Source organism: Chinchilla lanigera, unplaced genomic scaffold (genome assembly GCF_000276665.1).
Source record: "Chinchilla lanigera isolate Chin_1 unplaced genomic scaffold, ChiLan1.0 scaffold00019, whole genome shotgun sequence".
NCBI lineage: Eukaryota > Metazoa > Chordata > Mammalia > Rodentia > Chinchillidae > Chinchilla > Chinchilla lanigera.
Window position 1 is genome coordinate 18,753,809 of NW_004955420.1, and position 22,668 is coordinate 18,776,476.

Here is a 22,668-nt window from a genome sequence, read left to right on the forward strand (position 1 = left end):
TCAGTGAGGGGGAATGCTGTTTGGTTTTGATCACCTTTCTGCAAATGTGTGACTTCATTACAAAGTGACCAACAGGGAAGCAGGAGTAGGAATCATGAACAAATCCATCAAAACTCTCATCAGACCCTGTGATCAGTAATGCTGCCTTCCTATGCTAAGTGTACTTGCAGGTTGTAATCGTAATCTAACAACTTCCTTATAAACATGTACAGATTGATACTTATTCTCTTTACATGATTTTTGTGAAGATGAAATGAAAAGTGTTGTGAAAGCACTTTGTAAGCAACGTGGTGCTTTGATCTTGCATCTTTTGAAGAGCTGCTAGAATTATCAGAGAAGTAAGAGGAGATAACATGATAGCAGAGCATGGCAGGGTAGCAATGCCTGAGGAATGCCTAAGTAAAGTGAGGCTTCCCAGTGCTTTTAAGGGAGGCTGATTCTCATCTTGATGAAGTCAAAACTTTTGGCACATTGGTAGCATGGGGGGGGGGGAGTGGCAGCCATGGGTTTAGACCAGGGATGTCCCAACTCACCCCAGAAGGCAGCTCTTCCTCTTGCTCCAGGAGACCAGAAACAGGGTCATGCAACCAGAATTGAATGCTACCTTTGTCACTTGTTCTCAATCAGACTCTTTCTGTGGATTCCTGACTGTAGAGTATTCCTTCAGAACATTCAAGGAAGGCCATGCTATGCAAACTATCTTGTTTGTGAATAGATACTTTTCAGTGATTGTATAAGGCTCACCATTCCATCTATTTTGATATAGCTGTAGACAAAAATGGGTTAGTCCATAGTATTACTGTGTGGCAATTTCTCTGCATCTAAGAACTTCATCAATAACACTGTATGATATTTAGACAGATCAAAGAAATGTTCTATACATTTGCAAACTCTAATCACTTTTACCTGTGAAGGAAGTTTTATCTTTTTTTAAGGCAGAAGGCAAATTTACAATACTCAGTACTATTCCCACTTAAGTATTGTTTATTACTGCTCTTCTTATAGCCCATCTGAAATAAGCAATCAAGCTCCAAATGTCATTAACATTTGACTGTGAGTCTCTGGAATTCTCCCACCAAAGCCTAGCCAGTAGATAAATATGTTATAAAATTCTACAGATAGTGGCTGAAACCAACTCACCTGTTAGGTGTGACTGATTATAGAATCCTCAAATTGGGAGAGCCATTTTATAAGTTAGTCTAACATCCCATCCAGGTTAGGTATCTCTAAGATTATTTCCTCGTTCACTGATAATGTCATTTAAATGTAGATATAGAGCTATAGATTTCATGGTAAAGAAAAGATGGACTGGGCTGAGCTATAGCTCTGTGGTAAAGGGCTTGCCTAGTATTCACGAAGCTCTGGGCTTGATCCACAGCATAGCCAAAGAGCAGTAGAGGAGGGGAAGGGAGGGGAGAGAAGAGGAAAGGAGAGGAGAGGAGAGGAGAGAAGGAGAGAGGACAGGAGGGGAAAGAGGTTTACAAGCTGTTTGGTAGTTCAACATATGAAAGAGGTAGTGCTTTAAATCAGTGATATCTCCAGCTCTATTTTCAATTTATCATCTTTCAGTGGAAAAATTCAAGTACAGTCTTTATGCCAATGCCCTTTGGAAAAAAGCAACAATCTCTTATATGTAATCAATTCATAATAGTATAAATTTGAAAACTATCTAAATGTAGTTTATATAGAATATTGTACAGTTATTTATAGCATTTTTAATCAAGCAATGAAATAGGACACAGCACATAGCATGAGCTTAGTTTTTATTGAAATAAAATATAAAATATGAATAACAAGTTTACAAGATCTCCAGAAAATTTTAACATTTTTTTTTTCTGGGTGGTGGGAGAAGAGATTTTTTTTCCCCTTGTAATTATTTTTATAACTTTTACAAAGAAAATATAAATAGCATCAAATGAGAAAAACATATTAGCTCTAATAGAAATGTTTGGAATTTTAAAATGTTGATCTTTTCAACACCGATATTTTCACGACAGCCTTCCCTTTCTCCACTACCTACCACTAGTGGGGGGAAAAATTCTGTTTCATACAGAATATATCAAAATTTTACTTTCAAATCAGCTCCAAAAGTTTAAATCAGAAAAAGACTAAAACTAATACTCAAAATGAAATGATTTCCTATTCACAGATATTTGGGTTATCAAGCAACAAATTTTAAGTGCCCTGTGATATACAAAGGCAACATTCAGGAAGTAAAATCAGAAGATGTTTGGGGAAATAGACATAGACAGTCTCTCCTGGACAAGACTTTTCTCACAGAGTATGAAAACTGCTGCAGGCTCAAAAGTAACTAATCTGTTATGCAAGTGATATGAGGGAGGGAGAGAAGTGGAATGTTTGTCTTCCAGAGACGAATTTAAGCATTTCCACTGAAGAGAGTCTCTTAATTACAAATGGGCTGAATGGACATAGTCACTTGGCAGAAGTTCTAGTGGCACAGCTAATATCATCGTACCTAGCAAGTGATGTGCGGTAAGAGGAGAAAGGGGTAGAGCTATCTGTTTTTGAAACTAAGGCCTAAAAGAGAGGGTAGTGAAGGGAAAAGGACCGAGGGAATGATTCCACACTAATCTGACCCACACCTGGGCCTCAATGTAAGCTATGTTCGAAAACACTGATATGAAACAAATTACAGGGAAATACTTCCCTTCTTTCCTCCTGCACTGTAACAAAGGGTAAGAGGTTATACCATTGGCAACTTTTCTCTAAGAAGCGCAAAGGAAATGCCTGGCTAATATCTCAACTCATATTGCTAACTGTGCGTCCTGCCTTCTAGCATTTCAATATGTCTTTTGACTTAAGTGTTGCTCCCTAAAATGGATCTTTACTCTAGTAAAGGTGACATTATTTATATTGTTTTGAGCAATGTTTTGGTTTTTCATCTTTATGTTTATTGCTTTGACTTTTGCAAAACTTCTTGTTTCCTGTTGTTGTCTTTCTATCAGCTGCTTACTAGGAGAGGCTAAGCCAGAAGATTCAGCTTCCTCCACTGAAATCTGAAAGATAGATTTACTTCTCATTTAAATGCAAGTTTGTGAGTGATGTGTCTAGGTCATTCACCCACAACTCAAAGACACAAATGTTAAAAGAATTAATTAAGTCAACCCATTCAAAGATAATGGAAAAGGAGCAGAAAAGACATAAATTGATTCAGTTCATACACTCAATACTTTTATCAGGAAATAGATTGCCACAGTGCAAAGAGAGCTGGAGGCAGACAAGCCTGAATTGGACTCCACACTCCACAACCTACCAGCTGCCTGGAGCCAAGTAACAATTAAAACACCATAGCTTTTGTTTTTTCAAATTTAAAATATATCCAATATGTACCTTTCAGGACAGTGTAATTACTAGATGAGCCAAGGACCTAAAAACCTAGGCAAGTACCTAAAATATAGTAAGGAAACAAAACATTGTTTAAAAGTTTAGGTGAAAGGGAGGCTAGAAATGTCATAATCTACTGAATTCTTTGTAAGAACAACATAAATATCTTGTAGGAATAGCATGTTTGGAATTAGGTGATATAGAAGAATGCCCTGCAGTACTAGAAGTCAAGAACTCTGGCTTCAAAAATAAGCTGCTACTAAGCATCATTTTGTTGTTTTTGTTATTACTGCAGTTACTTCCCTATGTACTAAGAGGATATTTAATTACTTGGCCCCCAAGTTTTCCTCCAACTCTGCTGACCTAGGACTTCAAGGAGGCTTGGGTGCAACTGTCATTCTAAAGCAAGGTGGAGAGTTAACGGGTCATTTACAAAGCAGGTCAAATGAAAAAAACAAGACCGGAAGAGCTGTAATACATTTTTTACTACCTTTATTCCACTGTAAATCAAAATTTTATCATCCTTAATAGTATATTTATAGAAAAGTATATCTTTCAGAGTAGCAGGTGTAGGAAATCAATGAGCATAAGTGACTAGGATTTCTTTTTGTCTTTGTTTCTTTAAGTTTCCCCTTTTTAAAATACATGATTGTGATTCATAATAAATGCATTCACCATGGAGGATAGGTATGTATACATATCCCATCTTGATCCTTTTTACTCCTCCACCCCTTGTCTCACATGGCGTGCTAGGAACTTCCTGTCTGACTTCAAATTTCCTGCATCACACAACCAATGAAATCAACATTTTAAAGAAAACTGACCTCCCTAGACTGGGGCTTTGTTCAGCTAGATCTGATCAAAGAAATTAATTTCCTTTATCATCCCACCAACCACAATACAGTGGGTCATTGCTTCATAATGTATCTCTGAAATAACCCAGCAATATCTTCCTGAATTCCTTTATGTAGGGGAAGCTTCCAGAAGGTATTCCTTTCAACTCGCAAGAGGATTTTATCTTTGTCCATTGATTATAGCACCCCAATCCAATAGTGAATTAAAAGTAGATCTTCATGTGTGTAGTGTAGAGCTTAGCAGAGGGGAAAAGAATCTAAACATCAATCCCAAATTAGATTTAAAACTGTCTAAATTGCATTTTGTGAACAAGACCATGATAAATTATAACATAACCCTTAAAAAATCATGTTTTTGAAAAAAATTAAATGCTGATAAAGAGTCACAGCTTAATGCTAAATGAAAATGTAGGATCCCAAGCTACACATGCCCTAGGGCTTTATTTTCAAAATACAAAGCACTTACAAATAAGCAAAGAAAAATGTTAGAAATTAATAAATTGAAGCATAAAACAGGGCTTATCTCTGGGATGAGGAAGCAATAAAAGATTAAAAATAATCCTGTAGGTAGATATTAATTGACAACAAATATATATTATTGAAAAACAAAATACTATAGAGTATGATACTAAAAATTACCACATGCATTGAAAGTGCATATACTAAAATGTTATGATTATTTCTTCATGACTGACTCATGGGTGATTTTTTTAATACTTTTTAAAATTTTACAGTGTTCTTTGCACCAAGCATACATTATCCTTATGAATGAAGAGGTAAAACTTTAAAAATATTGTTTCCTGGAGGTGAATCAAATGAATACATGTAAACCTATGTGTATACAAGGAATTTATGGGAACATAAGAATAAAATGTGGGTGCCCCACAGGAAGCAGATAAAGAGAACTCCAGAGGAGAAGTCTCACTGAAGTGAATAGTGATGCAACGAGCTTAGAGGGGCTACACCCAGGTCAGAAATGGCTATGTCTATGGGAAATGAAAATATGTTTGGTTTTTGCAGTCAAATGTTCTACCACTGAGCTGTACCCCCTATGCTTGGTTTCTGAAGCCCACCAACTAAACCACCAGGACAGCTCAGTCCCATCTCTTCAAGGCAGTTTTTCCTGAACACCAGAACTCACTGGGCACACAGTTAAGCCTCTTCAAATGTTCATGATGTACCCCATATGGGAATGACAGGAGGACAAGAGCAGAAGGTAAGAGGAACATGCAATTCAGGAGTGGAAAACTGCCAAGCATAGCATGTGTGGCCTTGAGATCAACTATACTGCAAGATTTCATAGTTTGACAAAATAACAGTGATAACAGGCAAAGATCTACTGCATTAGTAGGTGTTTATTCACAGGGATTGATGTTAATGATGTTTTGAACCCACTTAATTTCTCTTACTATATTGTACACTACACATAACAGCAAATGAAAGGCAAGGCAACTTCCTTTAAAACCACTATGCAAGAAAAGAAAAATTATACAGCAATTTTGATGTATACTTGTTAGGATTTTTCTGTATTTATCTGTTCACAATATTATGTTTCTATCTCACAATATTATCTTCCTACTTCAATATTAATGTTATGTTATATATATTGTTTCACACACCAGCTTTTACACTTGATGTGTAAAAGGATATCAATATTGACGAAGGTAGCAATGCTTAATATTCATTCACTAAGCACTTGATTTTACCTGCACTGACTCATTTCAAACTCATTACATCCCTAAGGATCAGGTATTACAATTATCCCTATTTTTCAGATTAAGAAACTGAAGCCCAGGGAATATAGCTCAGTGGCACAGCGCTTTGTTTGGCAAGCACAAGGTCCTGAGTTCGATCCCTGGTACCCCCCCAAAAGAAAACCAAGAAACTGAAGCCCAGAAGATTGAGGAACTTCCAAAAGACACACAAGTAGTAAATGGTAGAACTTTAGGTGGATCAAAGATCTGTTCCAACCCTTTTCCCCTCATGCTGGTAATTGTTACATTATTTAATGAATGAACAACTTTCTTATACATGAAAATTGCTAAGGGATCTTATAGGCGCTCACCACACACATATGCATACCCCATATATAAATATGTATGTATAAAATATGCTTCTATGCTTTATATAGATATAAAACTAAGTGAAGTAATTGATATGTTCATTAGCTTGATGTAGTAGTCATTTCACGAGGTACACAGATGTCAAAATATCTCAGTGTACACCATGAACATATGCTAGTTTTGTTTGCCAGTTATACCTCAATACAGCTGGAAAGAAATCCCTACAACATCTCATTATATTATAGCGCATATGTGTTTAACTTATTCTCTATTGTTGATTGTTTATTATTTACCTGGTTATGTAGTGATTATACCTTGAGGATCCTTATAGTTAAAACTTTTGTAAGTCTTAAATTCTTCCTAAATAACTCCTGAGAAGTGGGAATGCTGGGTCAAGTGTATGTATAGGCAAGCTGCTCCACCCCACCACCTCGGAATGTCCTACAAATATAAAATTCAGTAGAATACATGAAGTTTTATTTTTCCAAAAGTCAGAATACAGTTTTACAATTTTTAATTATTTTTAATTTAATTTAATTTTTAATTTTAAAATGTTAGTCTGGTATTTGTTTTATTTATTTCTTGTCTTTTTGAGACAAGAGTTTAGTATGCAGTTCAAGCTGGATCTGAACTCACTTTGTAGCCCAGGCTGGCCTCCAACTCACAGAAATCCTCCCTCCTCAGCCTCCTAAGTGCTGGGATTACAGGCATGTGCCCCACTCCTGGTTTGGTATTTGTTTTAATTTCCACTACTTTCTTAAAGTCATAAGATTGAAAGATTAGGGTCTGTAGGTATATTTGGACATTCTTATTAGTTTCACCCTTGTTTTACTGATAAAGAAGAGCTATTCCTTAAACAAGTATACTAACAATTGAATAAATGTTTATGATATCAGCAGATGTTACTGATTATACTGATACTATTGAGAATGTAGGAATGTGTAATGATGATGTCAAATGTTGAAAACATACACATTATTTATTACAAATACATAATGCAAAATAAACCATCCTAGTTGGTTTCTAAAGTTTTATATTTGATTGGCTTCATTAATTAGTTCTGCATACAAGAATATCTTCAATTTGAGTATGCTAGCTGTTTTCTGTGTGATATGAACTAACTTTGTTAGAGCCATTCTGGTGTTTTGTTTATTTGTTTGGTTGGTTTTTTGAGGCAGGCTCTTGCTATGTAGCCCAGGCTGGCCTCAGACCCATAGCGATCCTCCTGCCTCAGTCTCCCAAGTGCTGGGATTACAGGCATGCACCACCATGCCCAGCCTTAAAACTATTCTGAATGGCACAAGAGCATGCCTCATTAAGTCATTAACTAAAACACATTTTGGGGAAGAGTATTTTGGGCTAAGGACCGCGCTAGGGAAATGGAGAGGCAGAGAATAAGTGACACTATACAAACACAATTTTAAATATCCTCCTATACAAATACAAGCACATTACGAAAGATTTAAACCTGCGTAATTAGAAGCTGAATTGAACCAATGTATAGTAATCTGTAAAAGGAGCAACATAAGCATTCTAGGTGTGCAACAGAAACTCATACTGAGTTGTCTGGATAGCTATTCATATAAGGGGTTTCCTAGGAGGCAAACCATTAGAGACACACAGAGCACACAGCGTAACCTGCTGTAGAGAGAAGAGAGTAAGATTTCACTCTAGGAAGTTGGTCTTTAGTGCAAACATTGATGAAAAAAGAACCACCACTGAAGGAGTGATAAATGATCTGCAAAGGTGTCTATTCTGGACATGTAGGGTTGAGTTAAAATAATAGGTGTTGCAATGTATCCCTGACTATAACATGTACCAATATTCCAACTGCAGAATTCATTCAATTGGAGACATAGATAAGTGTACGACTGGATTTCTACGTAGACAGAAAGATCATTACGTGTGTTAGGGGCTGGGGATTTAGTTCAGCGGCACAGTGCCTGCCTGGCAAGCACAAGGTCATGAGTTTGATTCCCGGTACCAGAAAAAAAAAAAAAAAAAAGGATTATTAAGTGTGTATGAGCTTCAAATGCACAGAAAGACAAGTTGAGGATGTACCACATATGTTGGTAGCAAGAAATAAGTTTACTTCTCAAGAGACTGATCAGCCCAAGCAACTACATTCTCATCTTGCAACCCACAAATGGTTCAGCCTGAAGCCTTGCACTGACCCCAAATGGAAAAATTTTTCCAATGCTGCCAGCTTTCTTTGATTTAGACACCGCATTCCAGTTCCTTTCCAGGGCTCCAAACATCCTACATTTGATCTAAAAGCACCTACATTTCAAGAGATATTGCTGGAAATATGGGTTCCCCAAGATTTATGAAAAGTCCTAACATTAGATAAGTGAAAGTTTTATAGAGTTCTAAAGCTGTATGTGATTTGCAAAATTACTTGGGTAAAGAAAGCAGAATCATGAACATGACTTTCAGAATTTAGGTTTAAATTCTATTTATTATATTGCTGTGTAACTTTAAGCCCCTGAACCTTACCTAATAAATGTAGGATGATAACCCTTACCACCAGTACCTCCTAGGGGTGGGTAAATAGAAAGATTAAATACAATGTCCTACGTATGTGCATTATCAAGTTACAATCCACATGAAAACATATTGCTAGCAATTTTATCCCACCTTAAAAAAAGAAGTCTCTTATTTCCCTGCCCAACTAGAGCTTACTTTCTTTCTCTTTCCAAAGTTCCTTGAGGCCAGGGATATAGCTCAGTGGCACAAGAGCCAGTCTGGTAAGTACAAGGTCCTGAGTTCAATTCCTGGTACCAAAAAAAGAAAAACACGAGAAAAAAACAGTTCCTTGAAAGAAACACTTGTGCCAACCCTGCCTAGTACCCTCTTCTGCTGTTCATCATTAAATCTACATCAGCTACAGTTCTACACGCTCAGTTCTTAGCCATCATCTGACTCCATCTCTCAGCAGTATCTGTCCCAACTAATCATTTGGTCCTCTTGGGTGGTTTCCTCACTGGTTCTCAGGACACTCCACACTTAGCTAGTATTTGCCAGCTGCTTCTTCTCCATCTCCTTTCTTGGTCCTAGTGGAACCAGAAGGGAGTATAGGGCAGAGATAGTGGTGAGAATGGCCAGTGCTAAGGGGTAGATAGTAAGGGAGGGCATTCTCCACAGAAAGTATCATGAAAATTTCTCATTATTACCATGTGCTGGACATCGTAATGATTGCAGTGATAAAATGCTCCTTTTGCTGGTGTGGGGCCCCTCTCAACACACCCTGCCTTATTTGTGACACCGCTGCCTGGGTTTTCTTCACCTCCATAACCACAAAGCATTGTAGCATCTCTGAAGTCAGCCACCAACCTCTTTTCTTGTGATCACATTTAACGATATTCCTATAGATACCACATGTATAGCGATGACAAATTCAATCCATGTTTTATCCTTCAAAGGTGCAGATAGGTATGCTCTCTCCTTGGAGCCTTTACACTTGCTATTCCAGCTACCTCGAATGCTATTTTCCCCAGTTACTGCAGGACTGGTTCTGTTATATCCCCAAAGCTTTTGCTAGAGTAAATGCTTGTTCCTCTCTACGTACCCTTTCAAAAATCTCAGCTCTCCATAACTTCTCGCTCATGACTTTCCCTGTTCTATTTTTCTTTACATCTCATATATATTTTACCAATGTCTTTGTTGCTTTCTGTCTATCTCACCAAAATGTATCTTGCTGAGAGCAGGGAATATTCTTTTTTGCTCACTACTATTATTAGAACGACTTGCAAGTTTTAGAGAAGATTAATCCTTAGTTTCAAAACCTGAAGCCAATTTTCAAAAGTGTTGTATGAAAAAGCTTGAACAGATGTGTTGATTGAACAGATGTTCAATAAATAGATTAAAAGAATGGATCTTGTTCAAATGCTTCCTTTTAGTCTGCCTCCTACTGACCTTTGCAGCACAGACTGTGAGATGTATGAGTTACAAGAATGAGGCAAACCCACTTATAACCATGTTCATAAAAGTTAGAAAATTTTAGTTATTTACAAAATACCTTGAAGATTAGGTCTCTATAAGCATTGCTATGCTGACCAGTGGAGCTCTTTGGAAATGAGAACTTTCCCTGAAATCCACCAGGAATGTTGAGGACCATACTGGATTAAGTACATCCTAATGATGTTTTCAACAATGTTTATTATAGAAGATTACAGAGTTGTGACATCCTTCCCCTGGGAGAAGAGCAAAGGGGAGCCAATAATTCTCCTGGAAAATTTAAAGCAGAGCTAAAATACACTTGACTAGATACTTTGCCACTTCCAAGTTATGCACTTAAAGAGCCGTGATCCTGGACAAATGTCTGGTCAATAGTTCTAATGCTCATTAGATTCACCAAGTAGTGCTTGACCCGAAACCCCTCATCTGCCATTCAGTGCCCAGATTTCCAGCCACATTATACTTTTCTCCTCCTTGACCTATAATAAAACTGTAAATGCTTTCTATCCCTTATGTACATTTTAAACAGTACTTTGCAAGTTTGCTCAAACTCTTACTGGAAATTTCTCAAATTTGTCTGTCCAAAGCCCAGTTCAAATAACGTTTCTTTTTTCCATCGCTTAAGGAAACCTGTCCACCACCTGCTAAACTCACTGAAGCCACAGCCTTAGCATTCCTCATTTTGTCCCACTTATCTTTTTTGTTTTTTTGTCTTGTGCTGTAGTTATTTGTACACTCATTTTCTATCCCAGGTAGAAGTCCCTTTGGGGAAAGGTCACTACTCTATAACCCTAAATCTTCAAGCTTAGTATTTTACACACCATAATATATACAGGGGTGATTATTATATTAAGGAAGGCATGGTAGAAAACATACCATTGGCCTAGTTCCCAAGATCTCAGCAATTTGTTTTATATTCTTTGACAAACAGAGCATTGCGTTGCTATCTATGTGCTATCATATATCATCCTCTCCTTTCTCGCTATGCAATTGATCTCTCAAGTAAAGGACATTACCCTGCAAGTGTCATCCTTCTTCTGTATTCTTTTACAGTTTCCTAGAGATTATGCTAGGAGAATATTGGATTCCTTAAATCTTTAGCTTTCATATCACCGTGTTTTAATATCTAGCCCAAGAAACTATTCTGGGTATTGGGTTTATGCTGCAGAAATTATCTTATTTCTCCCTACCTCTTAAGTAATGAAAGCTTAGGGCCAAAAAAGTAACTTTGTCTCCTCCTTGATGACATTGATCCGGTGGGACTTGAAAGAGAATGATTTAAGGGAACTCTAACACCTAAGAGATTAGAATAGCTCAATTGGGACAAATTCAAGTACCTAGTAGCTTAAATAAAATACAGTGGGGGCCAAGGAGGACTGGCGATACACACTCTGTCTCAGTAAACAGATGCTGCCCAGACTCCACTGATGTGTTATCTATAGAGGAATGTGGGCCCACTGTGACCACATCTCCTTATCTTAAACAATGGTATATGTGGATTTTTGTAAGAAATTTCCTTGGCTTTGAATACACTAAATATTAGTTTGATTTTGTTTAATACTGAAGCACAAACAAAATATTTGTGCACACTAGGTGCACTGGCTTGCTAGTGCTGGATGAAGTGAACAGGTGGACTTGATTGTGCCCTTTGATTCTACAATGTTGAATAAAAAATGAACTAGCTTTCACATTCTGAATCTATTGAACTGAGCGATACCTCTTTGAAAAGACCTTACAAAAAGATATTTTGGAAAGATACGAAAATCCAGATTGAAGAAAATGAAGATGGCTTGTCTTCATGCCCATCTCCCCATTCTACAACTAGTGAGCAGTCCCTAAGTTTCGCTGAAATAAATATTCCACAAGAACCATGTCAAAGGAAAAAAGCTTCCCTGGCAAATTCTCCTATTTACGTAGTATAATGACTTTTGCCGAGATGCTAACCAAAGGCCAAAGTGCTAACCCTTTTAATTGGAAGAAATCTTCTAGGACATCAAAGTGTTCTCCTTATAATGGTACAGCTAGTGCTGCTGCTTTAAAATGTCCAGGCTTATGCATTGCATGTTACAGTCAATAAAACAGTAAAAGACCCTTGTTTAATTTACACCTGAGGGATCACCAGTTTTGTTATGTTGTGCAAGGTACTTAATCTTTCTGTAACTCAAATTTCCTACCCTGAATAAAGTAATTGATTGAGTCATGTGTTCAGGGCCCTTTCAGCCAGAAATACACTAAGAACAGGTAGAAGAGTCTCAGAGATTATGTAGCATTGCAACCCACTGCATTGTGGTGGGTCTACAGGGATGAATACTAGTTCTGTCATAACAGTCTCTGTCTCTGTCTCTGTTTCTGTCTCCTTCTATCTCTCTCTCTGTCTGCCCCCTCCTCCAAGGAAGCATTTCCTTTCATAATTCAGAATGATATAACCATGTGAGCATTAAGGGGAAATGATAGCTAAAATTAACATCTTAAAAAATAAACTACATAATCACTGAAGATGAGATTTTCCTAAAACTGGAACAATAAGATATGATGATAGCTGTCATAAGAGAGGAAATTGCAGGAGTCAGCGTGAAAGGATTTGGGGTATCCCTCCTCCCTGTTTAGATTTGCTTCTCCACATACCACAGGAAGACTGGGAAGCTACAAGGGCGTTTGTGATCTCTTCCTCGCAGTGCTGCTGCTGGCATTAGAAGAATGTTGTTCAGCCCCAAATTCAACACTTCCTGCACAGCGATCCAGAGCCTGTACCAGGCTTCATGTGATTGTCTGTCTCACATTTTCAAATCACTTTTCAATTCACAAATCTTTCTCCGTGTACACGCTCACCTGTTGTCTCAAAGCAGCCCTATGTGTAGAGCCTGTACATGATCATAAAGTCTCTCTCAGAAGAATTCAGAGTCACCATTCTGAACCTGAATGTGAGGAAATAATCCCTCTTTGTCTGCCACTGGGAAGTTCAGGGAGCCCTTTCACTTTCTCAGCTTTTCAAATTAAAGAGTAAGCCACTGTGTGGTGCAGCAGAAGGAAAGATAAAAGGGAATCGAATCTCATCTTGTCCTTAACCTGATGGGCAAATAGGAACAAATCATCTTAACTGAGCACACCTCACTTCACAGAATCACCAAATGGAGAAAATTGGACCTACCCTATCACCCTCATAGGACAGTTACGCTCAAAACTGGTATGGCAATTGACTCTATCAGCTGAAAACACTGATCCAAAACCCACAAACCCTGAGCACTAAAGGAATCTCACATTGTTATCCAAAACTATGCACCTAGATCAAATTTGCAAATCCTTGCTAAACATGCCCAGAAATCCAGCCTAGAGACAGGAGCAATCAGATCAGAGAGAAACACCCCATTCCTGCAGAGTTAGAAGTGAGAACCTTGGTCTTACCTGAGTATGCTATAGTTGGTCCACGAGGGTCTTCTTTCTCTTCACAACAAAGAGAGCTAGACCACAAATAGTGGCCAGTGGAGGTGTGGTTGGCTCAGAGGAAGCCAAATAGGAAAAGGTCTGGCACTGTTACCACACTCACAGCCTCACCTTACCAAGTGCATTGAACAGCTACGTGCTTACTCTCAAACAAAGCTTTAGATAAAAGGACTGAACATGTTTACAGGGTGGAACTCAACCTGTCAGAGGCAAGGAATTGGGTTTGTGGGTGGGGACTTTCTCATCCTACAGTGACACACCTCTGCGATGTCCTCTCCCTCAAGAAGCCCTGGATTTCCCTGCCAAGTTCCTCCTTGATTGAATCCTGACCTGGGTGAACAGGAGCAGTCTTCTGTGCATGTTACATGATGTCTGTATGCTTCCAAGAAGCTAAAAGGAAACCCATGCCTGAAGCCTACCTTCCTATTGGTAATATTCTTTGTGATGATTTGACTTGTTGGATTGTTTTGGCGTTAAACCATACCACACATTTGTATCAGAAATGGAAAAGGCATATAGTGCGTATGTGTCTGTAGGAACAAACACACATACCCATGAAACATCTTTTCAGTCTTTCCTCAACAACACCTGTCATGTGATATTTTTCTATGTTTGTTTTTTTTTGTGTGTGTTTTTTCTTCCAGTAACAGGAATTGAACTCACTACCTTGCACTTGCCAGGCAGGTGCTTTGCCACTGAGCCAAACCCCCAGCCCCATGATATTTTTCTATGTATGTGTGTCCTCCTCACTTGACTCAGAGTCCCTTGAGGATACTGGCCACATTCTATTCTCCCACATATACCCCACAATACCTGGCACATAGTAAGTAACAAATCAACATATATTGATGAATAAAAATCAGTTTGTATCTATTTAATGAACTGTGATCTGTCATTCAATGGTTTTCAGAATATTGGCTCATGATTGTTTTACCTTTCTGAGTTTCCCTTTGTTTTTGTATTTCATTCTGGGTTTTGTTTTTGCTCATCTCTAAATGGAGGGTATCATTTTTTCTTCAGAGATGTGGATAAATTTGAAAGGAAGCACATGACAATGAGCCCAGGATATGACCTGAGACAGTGACAGTAACAAAAATGAAAATGAAACTTCAGAATATGTTTTGAAGGCCAAATAAGTGTGTTCTATACAGGGTTGGTACAAAATCCAGTACTAACTGCCTAAGTAGGTGGATCACTGGAAGAAAGGATGGAACAGAACGTAAAATGGTCAATGTTTATAACTGAATTTCAATGTTTCATCTTCAGTCTTTCACTCCATTCAGTAGATGCTAACCAAGTCAGATTGTATTCATCTGCTAGCTGGAAAAAGCAAGGTGCACCAAGAAACTCTTGCCAGGATTCCATTCTTTTAAAAAGAAATATAACGAATACTCACCCCCAGAATAATGTTTTATACAGGCATACTGAGGGCTGAGGAGATTCCATAGACACTCAGATACAGATACTTGTGACTCATCTAAGGCCATTCGAGATAGATCACATGAATAAATGGGCTTTCAAATGCCTCCATAATACCAAGGACATAAGGAATATAGGCTTGCACTCCACATGCAGTTTTCTGAGCAACTACCTTGGCCATTCTTTGAATAGACAAGAACAGAAAAACAAACTAGACACAATCTCTAGCATAGAGTTCAAGGAAATGGAATGTATCTAACATCACAGCATCTAGAACAGGATGAGTGCTGTAGATAGCATCAGAGCAAGGGCTGTGACAATCCAGAGGAAGGATCAGCTCTAAGGAGGCTTCCCAGGAGGGAGATAACACTGGGTCTTGGCTGGTGAGGACAGCTAGGATTTCTACACACACGGATGGTAGAGTTAGATATAAGTGTTATCCATGAGATGGACCAAGCCATTTGGCTGAACTAACTGATGCACAAAACCTCTTCCGCCAATACAGACTCAAAGCTGTGAAGAGAATTTCTCAGAACTGGTATCCAAGCCATAACACTCAGACACCAAACAACTACAGGGCAATGAGAAGTAACTGTGAGAGAAATACTGTCCCCACTCAGCACCAAGTGTTTTTATGACGGCTCAGGGTCGGAGGGAGAAGGAGAGGGTAGGGAGAAGAGAAGTGATGGGTTCCCAGCCTGGTCACTTAAATGTGAGAACAGTTGGTGCACTGCTGCTTGAACTATGTTATTTTAAAGAACAAGAGACTCTCCAAAGGCATCGCTGGTTCACATGGCAGCCATCCGTGAGTGCCTTCCCAGCTCACACTGAGCTCCCAACACACTCCAGCTTGCAGAAACTGCAGCACCAGACATGACCCCTCCAGCAGGAAGGAAAGCACAAAGAACACCACAGGGAACACCTGGCACCTGTCCCAGGTCTGTCACTCTCTGGCCTCAAAGGTGAGTAGCTTATTCTACCTTGGAACTCAGTTGCTTCTTCTGTACAATGGGAATTGTAATATAGATTAAACTCACTTTCCCAGCTGTTGAGAAAGCAAATGAGATCTTGGAGGCAGTAAGAGCTCTGTAAGTTCTAAGCACTGACATGGATGTAAACCACTTTTTCCACAGGACACAAGACCACGTGTGGGAATTCACCTCATGTTTCCTATTTCCAGTCATGTCAAAGGAAATCCACAGATCTCCTGACAGATGATACATCTAACCACCAAGGAGCAGACAATCACAGAACAATTTTACTAGGTAAACATCTAGCAATAATTCTTTTCTTTTGGTGTCTTGTCTCCTTTCTCTCTTCTATGAAAGCTTTTAAAAATTATCCTCTTCTTTTGGGTCCTCCAATCCTAGTATCAGTGAAGAAGAGGGTAGATGGTGATTATTTGGGTTAAGAAGCCCTGGTTGATTAGACCTACTCCCCTCCTGCCATTATTCCCCTGTGGTCAGAGTGACATGCTGGTGATAAAGCAGGTATCCCTTTCTCTGGACTCAGCAGGGCTGTTCTCTTACTGCCTGTGTCACTAGATAGACGGCGGAAATGCAAGCGATGTGGAAAATGACAAGGTGTGAACCAGCCCCACCTCATCTCCAGGTCTTTCTCCTCTGATAGGATCATACAGAGAAGGACTGGTCCCTACAAATGTATCACCAGTGTCCTATCTACAAGAATCCACATGCCAGCTCCCAAGCTATCACCTTATTCCAAGCCATGATTCTTTGGGAATTAGGAGTTCAGTGATGACGAATGAATACGGGCAGGAAGTTCAGAGGCAAAAAGAGACATGCAGGCAGGTAAGCAAGTGAGAAATTTAAGCAGTATAAGGTCTTCTTCTTTTGAGTTTCAATAGCACACAATTTATTCACTAGTATTACACTCCGGTATGATTATCCTTCTGGTCCTGAAAATATCTGTTTACCCTCTTTAAAGGTAGAGGCCTTACACATCCTTTTTTAGGATCTAGAACAATACAATGTTAAGAGTACATACTCAAGAGACATGGATGGATGGATGGATGAATAAGCAAACAAATATCTGAACAACTCTGTTTTCTTTCACAGCACTTCGAGATTTTGCAGCTAGAGAGGTAACAGGTTGCAGAGAGAGAAACAGCAAGCCCCCCTTGGATTTTGACAGGGGACTAAATTCAGCCCAAAGCATCTTTCTTTCTCTTTCTATTTACTCTGGACAATCTGTCCCTTATCAGATGAGCTCAAGGCTGGTTGGAAATGTGCATATTTTATTTGAAAATATCTGCTTCTTCCAGTTTTGTTTTGCTGCGCAGACATTTGTCTGCTTTGCTGTATGTTGTGTATCAGATAGGACGCAGACAAACTGCTTTGGCTCTCTGAATTGTTTTGTTTTCTCCACTCAGTGATCATTTATCTCATTTCCCTTTCTGCATCTCACTCTTATTCATGAGTTCCAATTTCACTCACAATTAAAGAGAATAATTTCATTGTTACTCAGCTTCACCGAGAGCTAGAAGGAGCTTTGGCATGGAAGTGGGAAGTCCTCCTTATTAGTTCCCATTCTACCACCAACAGGCAATGCAACCTTCAGCAAATCACTTCTACTATCAAGACCTTTGTTCTCTTTTGCAAAATAGGGTGACTCCCAAAGTCTAGGTGCATTGTCCTGAGCTGTCCAGGCACCAAGCTGTAATGACAGTTCTATAATTTGTCACATTCTGTATAGACGGTGAAGAAATACCATTTTTGCCTTTGTTTAAGATAATGGTACTATATCAGTAGTTGGAGAGAGAGTGCTTCTCACTCTGCATCCCACACCTCTCTCCTACTCCTCAGTCTGTCCCCACCCAGAATGGCTCTATGGGCATGCAACCTGAGGCAATCAATGGTCACTCTTGATTGCTCTGCACTATGATCTTGAATGTAATAATTTTGAACTAGAAACCTCCTTTTTCATTTTGTAGTGGGCTTTGAAAACTGTCTAGTAACAGGTTCTACTGTTATTCTTAGACACTTATTCCCCCAGAGTAAAATGGAACTAAGAAGGACTAGGAAGAAAATAAACAATGGTGTAGCTTTGCTAGTGATTACTGGCAGAGAAGAGCTCCATACAACCCAGAGCCTTGCTTTGGAACGCCCTTCCTGACAAATATAAATGCAAAGAAAATACCTAGTAGCAGAACGTGTGCCACAGGCTTCAACTCTATCACCATTCCCCATCTGGGGCAGATTAGGCGTCTGAGTCATGCCTGGGATGTGGCTCACTATTCCTGCCGAGCACCTGGGCTCCTCCTTGCTGGTAGGGCTCAGGGAGAAATGTGGGTTAACCTAGAGTTAATGTCACATTGAACATCAAAAGCTAGAAAGGACCTTAGAGCAGACCTCATGCAGACTTCACAGCTCGCCTTTATTAGGCCAAAACACCACTGCAGAATAGAGACCAGGTGATCCAGGTTCTATGCTCCTGTCAGCATTAATTCTCTTTTGGACTGTGTCCTCTTTTCTCTGTCTTTGGGACACACAGTGATGGAAGAACTTACTTCTCTGTTTTTACTCATGTATTACGTATTTTGCTTTTGCTTTTATTTTTTGTAATACTGGGGACTGACCCCAGAACCTCCACACAAACCTACCTCCCAAGTCTTCACCCCCTTTAGACACAGTCTTGCTAAATCCATTTGTGGTCTGAGTTGGGCTCCAATTTGTAATCCCCCGGCAACAGTGCTGGAGTTCACGCCTCGCAGAGTGTTGGGTATGTCAGACAGATAAAGTCGTCCTGTGATCAGAGCAGGAGATCTTGATGTTCAAGGATATGGACAAATTAGGCTGGAAATGGCCCTGATCTTTTGAAACTACAATATGATGAAATGGCTAGCACTGATTCTTTTCTCCTATGCAAAATTTTTCCTAATAGGCCTGAGTCATTTCACGTGCCTCAGCAGGGAAGAGATCAAAGGAGGCAGGTGCACCTTGACAAATTTTAAACATGTGAACAGAATATGTGATAAATCACAGTGCAGATAAAATATGCTTTTGACACAGAGACTCCAAGGAGCACAGGAGTTAGCACTGGTTAAGACAGGAGGCAATGTACAAGTACGGAGATATCGAGAGGTTTTACCTACTTCACTAACTCTCGGAGTGCACTGGGGCAAGGACACTCTCAGGAAAGTGTCCCGCTCTGGCCTTGGTTTCCTCATCCACAAAATTTACATGGTTCAATATGCTCAAAGTGAGAGCTTGTCAAGGTTTGGCAGTCTGTACTTTTAAGTATCAAACTATTATTTCCTTCATATCAATAGCATTCTTAAGGTTTTCAGAGCAATACTACAGCATAGCAGGGCCTGGAGAGGTAATGAAGCAACAAAACAGTTCAAGAAGTTGAATTCTGCTGATAGAAAGGGACCCAAAGAGGGATCTGCTGTAGAATTCTTCTGATGCCTAATAGGGAAACTTGGAGGAAACAGAAGGAAGTTAGGGTGGGCAGAGCTCAGGTATCCGTGGTGCTGCAAAGTTCTCACCCCAGGTGACTTAACTTAGAGTAAGCCACCTCAACTCACATTTGAAGACATTGAATGTTTTCTCTTTTTGGGTGTCTGAAGAATGAAGGGAAATGCTAGACTTCAAGACCAGGGCCATGTTATCTAATTTTCGCCTGCATATCAGCCCAGGTTTGCAAGCAGACAGCTCAAATCACATGGGGAAAGGGCGTGTCTCTCTTGTTTGACTTAGTTCCTGACCAACCACACCCCTGATTCTGTTCCGGTAGCACATGGAGTTTTGTGCATTGATAATACCCTGTGATCACTTGAATCAAAACCAGCCCCATACTTGGTGCCTTGTGGCTCCAATCTGAAGCTGGACCTTCATGCCCAGACATCCTGTAGTGTAAGGTTCAGAAAAATCATCCTACTCCCTGAAGAAAGCACTTGATGTACAGGCAATCCCTCACCACCTGCCTGAGAATAGCACGTTAAGCATGCGTATTCTGAGGTTTCAGTCTTGATTGACTTGATTAGGATCTCTAGAGCTAGACCCACGAATTGCTATGTTATCAAGCCCAGCCAGGGGGAAGTTAAACACATGAAAGTGTGAGAAACAGAGGCTATACCTCTTGACTTTATTGCAATAGTCATTCAGAGAACAGCGATCCAAAAGACAGCTGCACAAGAGGCCCAGAGGTGACAGCTTGGAGGCTGAAACAATCCCATGGAAGGAGGCACCAGTGAGACCAGTTTGCCTGCAATGCTGAGCAGTAGGAGGGTGCAGAGTGTGATAAGGTTACAAGGAACCTGATCTGCATGTGGGTGGCTCTCCACCTTTTATGGTTACACTGCCCCTCTTTGTGTGATACCAGTTTCTAGGTAAATACTAAGTTTCAACAGTGTCCATCCCAGAGTCTCCTAGCTGGAAGTATGTACTTTCTCTGACTTCTTATACAAAGGCAGAAAAAAAAAAAAAAGAAAGAAAGAAAGAAAGAAAGAAAGAAAGAAAGAAAGAAAGAAAGAAAGAAACAGGCAGAGGGACAAGGCAAATGGGATTGTACAAATGTCCACAAGAAAGAAATGCTGAAGGCTGTTGTGTAAGGAAAATTCCTTCAAAGCCCAGCCCCTCTTTCTGGGACACTGTGGAGAAATTCTAGTTCTCCAAAGTTTGCTCAAAGCATGTTTGGGACCCCAGGTGACATGGAACTGAGGAGAGAACCTGCCGCACAACATTTCATATGCGTTTTCAAAGGGTGTCAACACCCTCCTTCCCACACCTGCTGTTCCCAAATATCACAACCTGATTTTTTCCTCCAACCTCCTGTCTTGATGACGATGATTAAATATTCATGGAATGCTGTGATGCCAGCATACTTTGTGAAATTTCAGATACCTTTTTTTAAACAGAAACTTTTTTTTTTCTCTCTCTCTCTCTCTCTCTTAGTTTATCTCAATTTTGAAGGGAGGTAAAAAGAATGACAAATGCCACTGACTCAAAAAGTAAAAATCAAACAAAAGAGCTAGTATTCTAAGTTGTCACAGTTGTATTTTGAGCCTCAAATCTCTCACCTGAGGAAAAAGGTTAAAGCATAGAAATTAGAAAACAGAGGCATAAAGATGAGGCTATTCACATGGCTAAAGAATATCAATCTGTCCTGGGGTTCAAAGTTCCCAACTCTGTTTAAAATATTAGTAAATGTGTGTGTGCACTTATGTATGTATACGTTGGTTTATTATGCAAACAAGTTATTATTATTGGAAATTATGTGTAGTATTTTAGAATTACAGACAATTTGTAAATAGCGTCAACTTATCGAGGTATTTCAAAATTAATCTCTCTGAGTGTTCATCAAGACATATTTGAGCTGAGACAGCTGGATCCACAAAGGGTGAAGATAGCAGATGCCCATCTGAACAGGCCCACTATATATATGTGAGAGGCATCCATAATATTTAATTTTTAAGAAGTCATGGGAAATAATAGTTCTTACAGAAGCTGAATTCCTTTACATTTTGGGATAATAAGACACAGAGAAAAGTGACCATCTCAAAGTCATAAGCAGGTGTAACATCAGCTCAGTAATTTCTTTTTCACTTGCTGCCCATTGGAACTCATAATTTTATTAAAGTTTGTATTCTAGAAATGTTAGAGTTTAAAGCTAAAACTTGTACAGCATCATAAATAACCAAATCGACTGGTTATGAAATAATCATGAACAGAAAATAAGATTTGAAACTGTTTTCTTCCTGAACAAGCATGACGTTTTCACAGTCTCCAGAGCTACTAAACAGTCTCAGTATTGACAGCAGCTCTGCCTGCAATCGTAATAGAAAACTTGAGCTGACATATACCACAATTTTATATAAAATATTCCCTAAAACAAAGTGTTAACAAAGTAAGTCAATGCCTCAGCAAGAAATAGTCACTCAGAGGAAAAATTAATAAGAGCCCTATATTAGATCAATGGGTATCCTAAACTTATTTCTAATTACTTAGCAAATATTTACATAACACATACTATGTGCCAGGAATTGTTTACTGTAGGTACCTTACAAATATAAATCATTTAAACTCTGCAACCATCCTATAAGGAAGAACTCTATATTACTGTCGGTTTATTGGAAGGGAAACTGGACACAAGGAGAGATTTGGTCATCTCTCCAAATTCCCTTTCTTGTGTCTTATATTCAGAGCATCCAGGCTTAATTTGTTTCCAGATGATTCTGAAGGCTGCCCATTTGCGTGTCCTTCTTACTCTCCTCTTGATTTGAAACAGAATTCTGCCTTCCTGTTTCTCCTACAACAGCCATCAAAAACTCAGACAGTGCTCACTTTGGCAGCACCTATACCAAAAATTGGAAATAAACAGAGATTAGCATGGTCTCTGCACAAGGATGACACCCAAATTCATGAAGCGTTCCATATTTTGTAAGTGAAATAAATCTGACCCACATGTGTAAACATCATATTGTCTCCTGGTGTAGGAACCTGAAAGAATAAGTAAAACTTAAAATGTACAATAGATGATATGAAAGGGAAAGAAATTGCTCAAAGGAAGGAACAACTGGGATGAGGAAAAGAAGAAAAAAAGAAAGAAGACAAAATATATATAGC

General features: G+C 39.2%; 1 protein-coding gene across 3 annotated transcripts in view; it reads right to left on the minus strand.

Moving 5' to 3' along the window:
* Tprg1 (tumor protein p63 regulated 1) overlaps window positions 1-22,668 on the minus strand; it is a 220,450-nt gene that overhangs the window by 121,226 nt on the left and 76,556 nt on the right. The window contains exon 1 of one of the 3 annotated variants that reach the window (XM_005383239.2): window positions 13,622-13,823. The exons of 1 other annotated variant lie outside the window; for it this stretch is intronic. The gene's annotated coding sequence lies outside the window, so the exon portion shown is untranslated. Of the gene's footprint in view, window positions 1-8,944; window positions 8,964-13,621; window positions 13,824-22,668 lie in introns of those variants that run through there. One more of the 3 variants, XM_013513626.1, reaches the window with a different exon arrangement.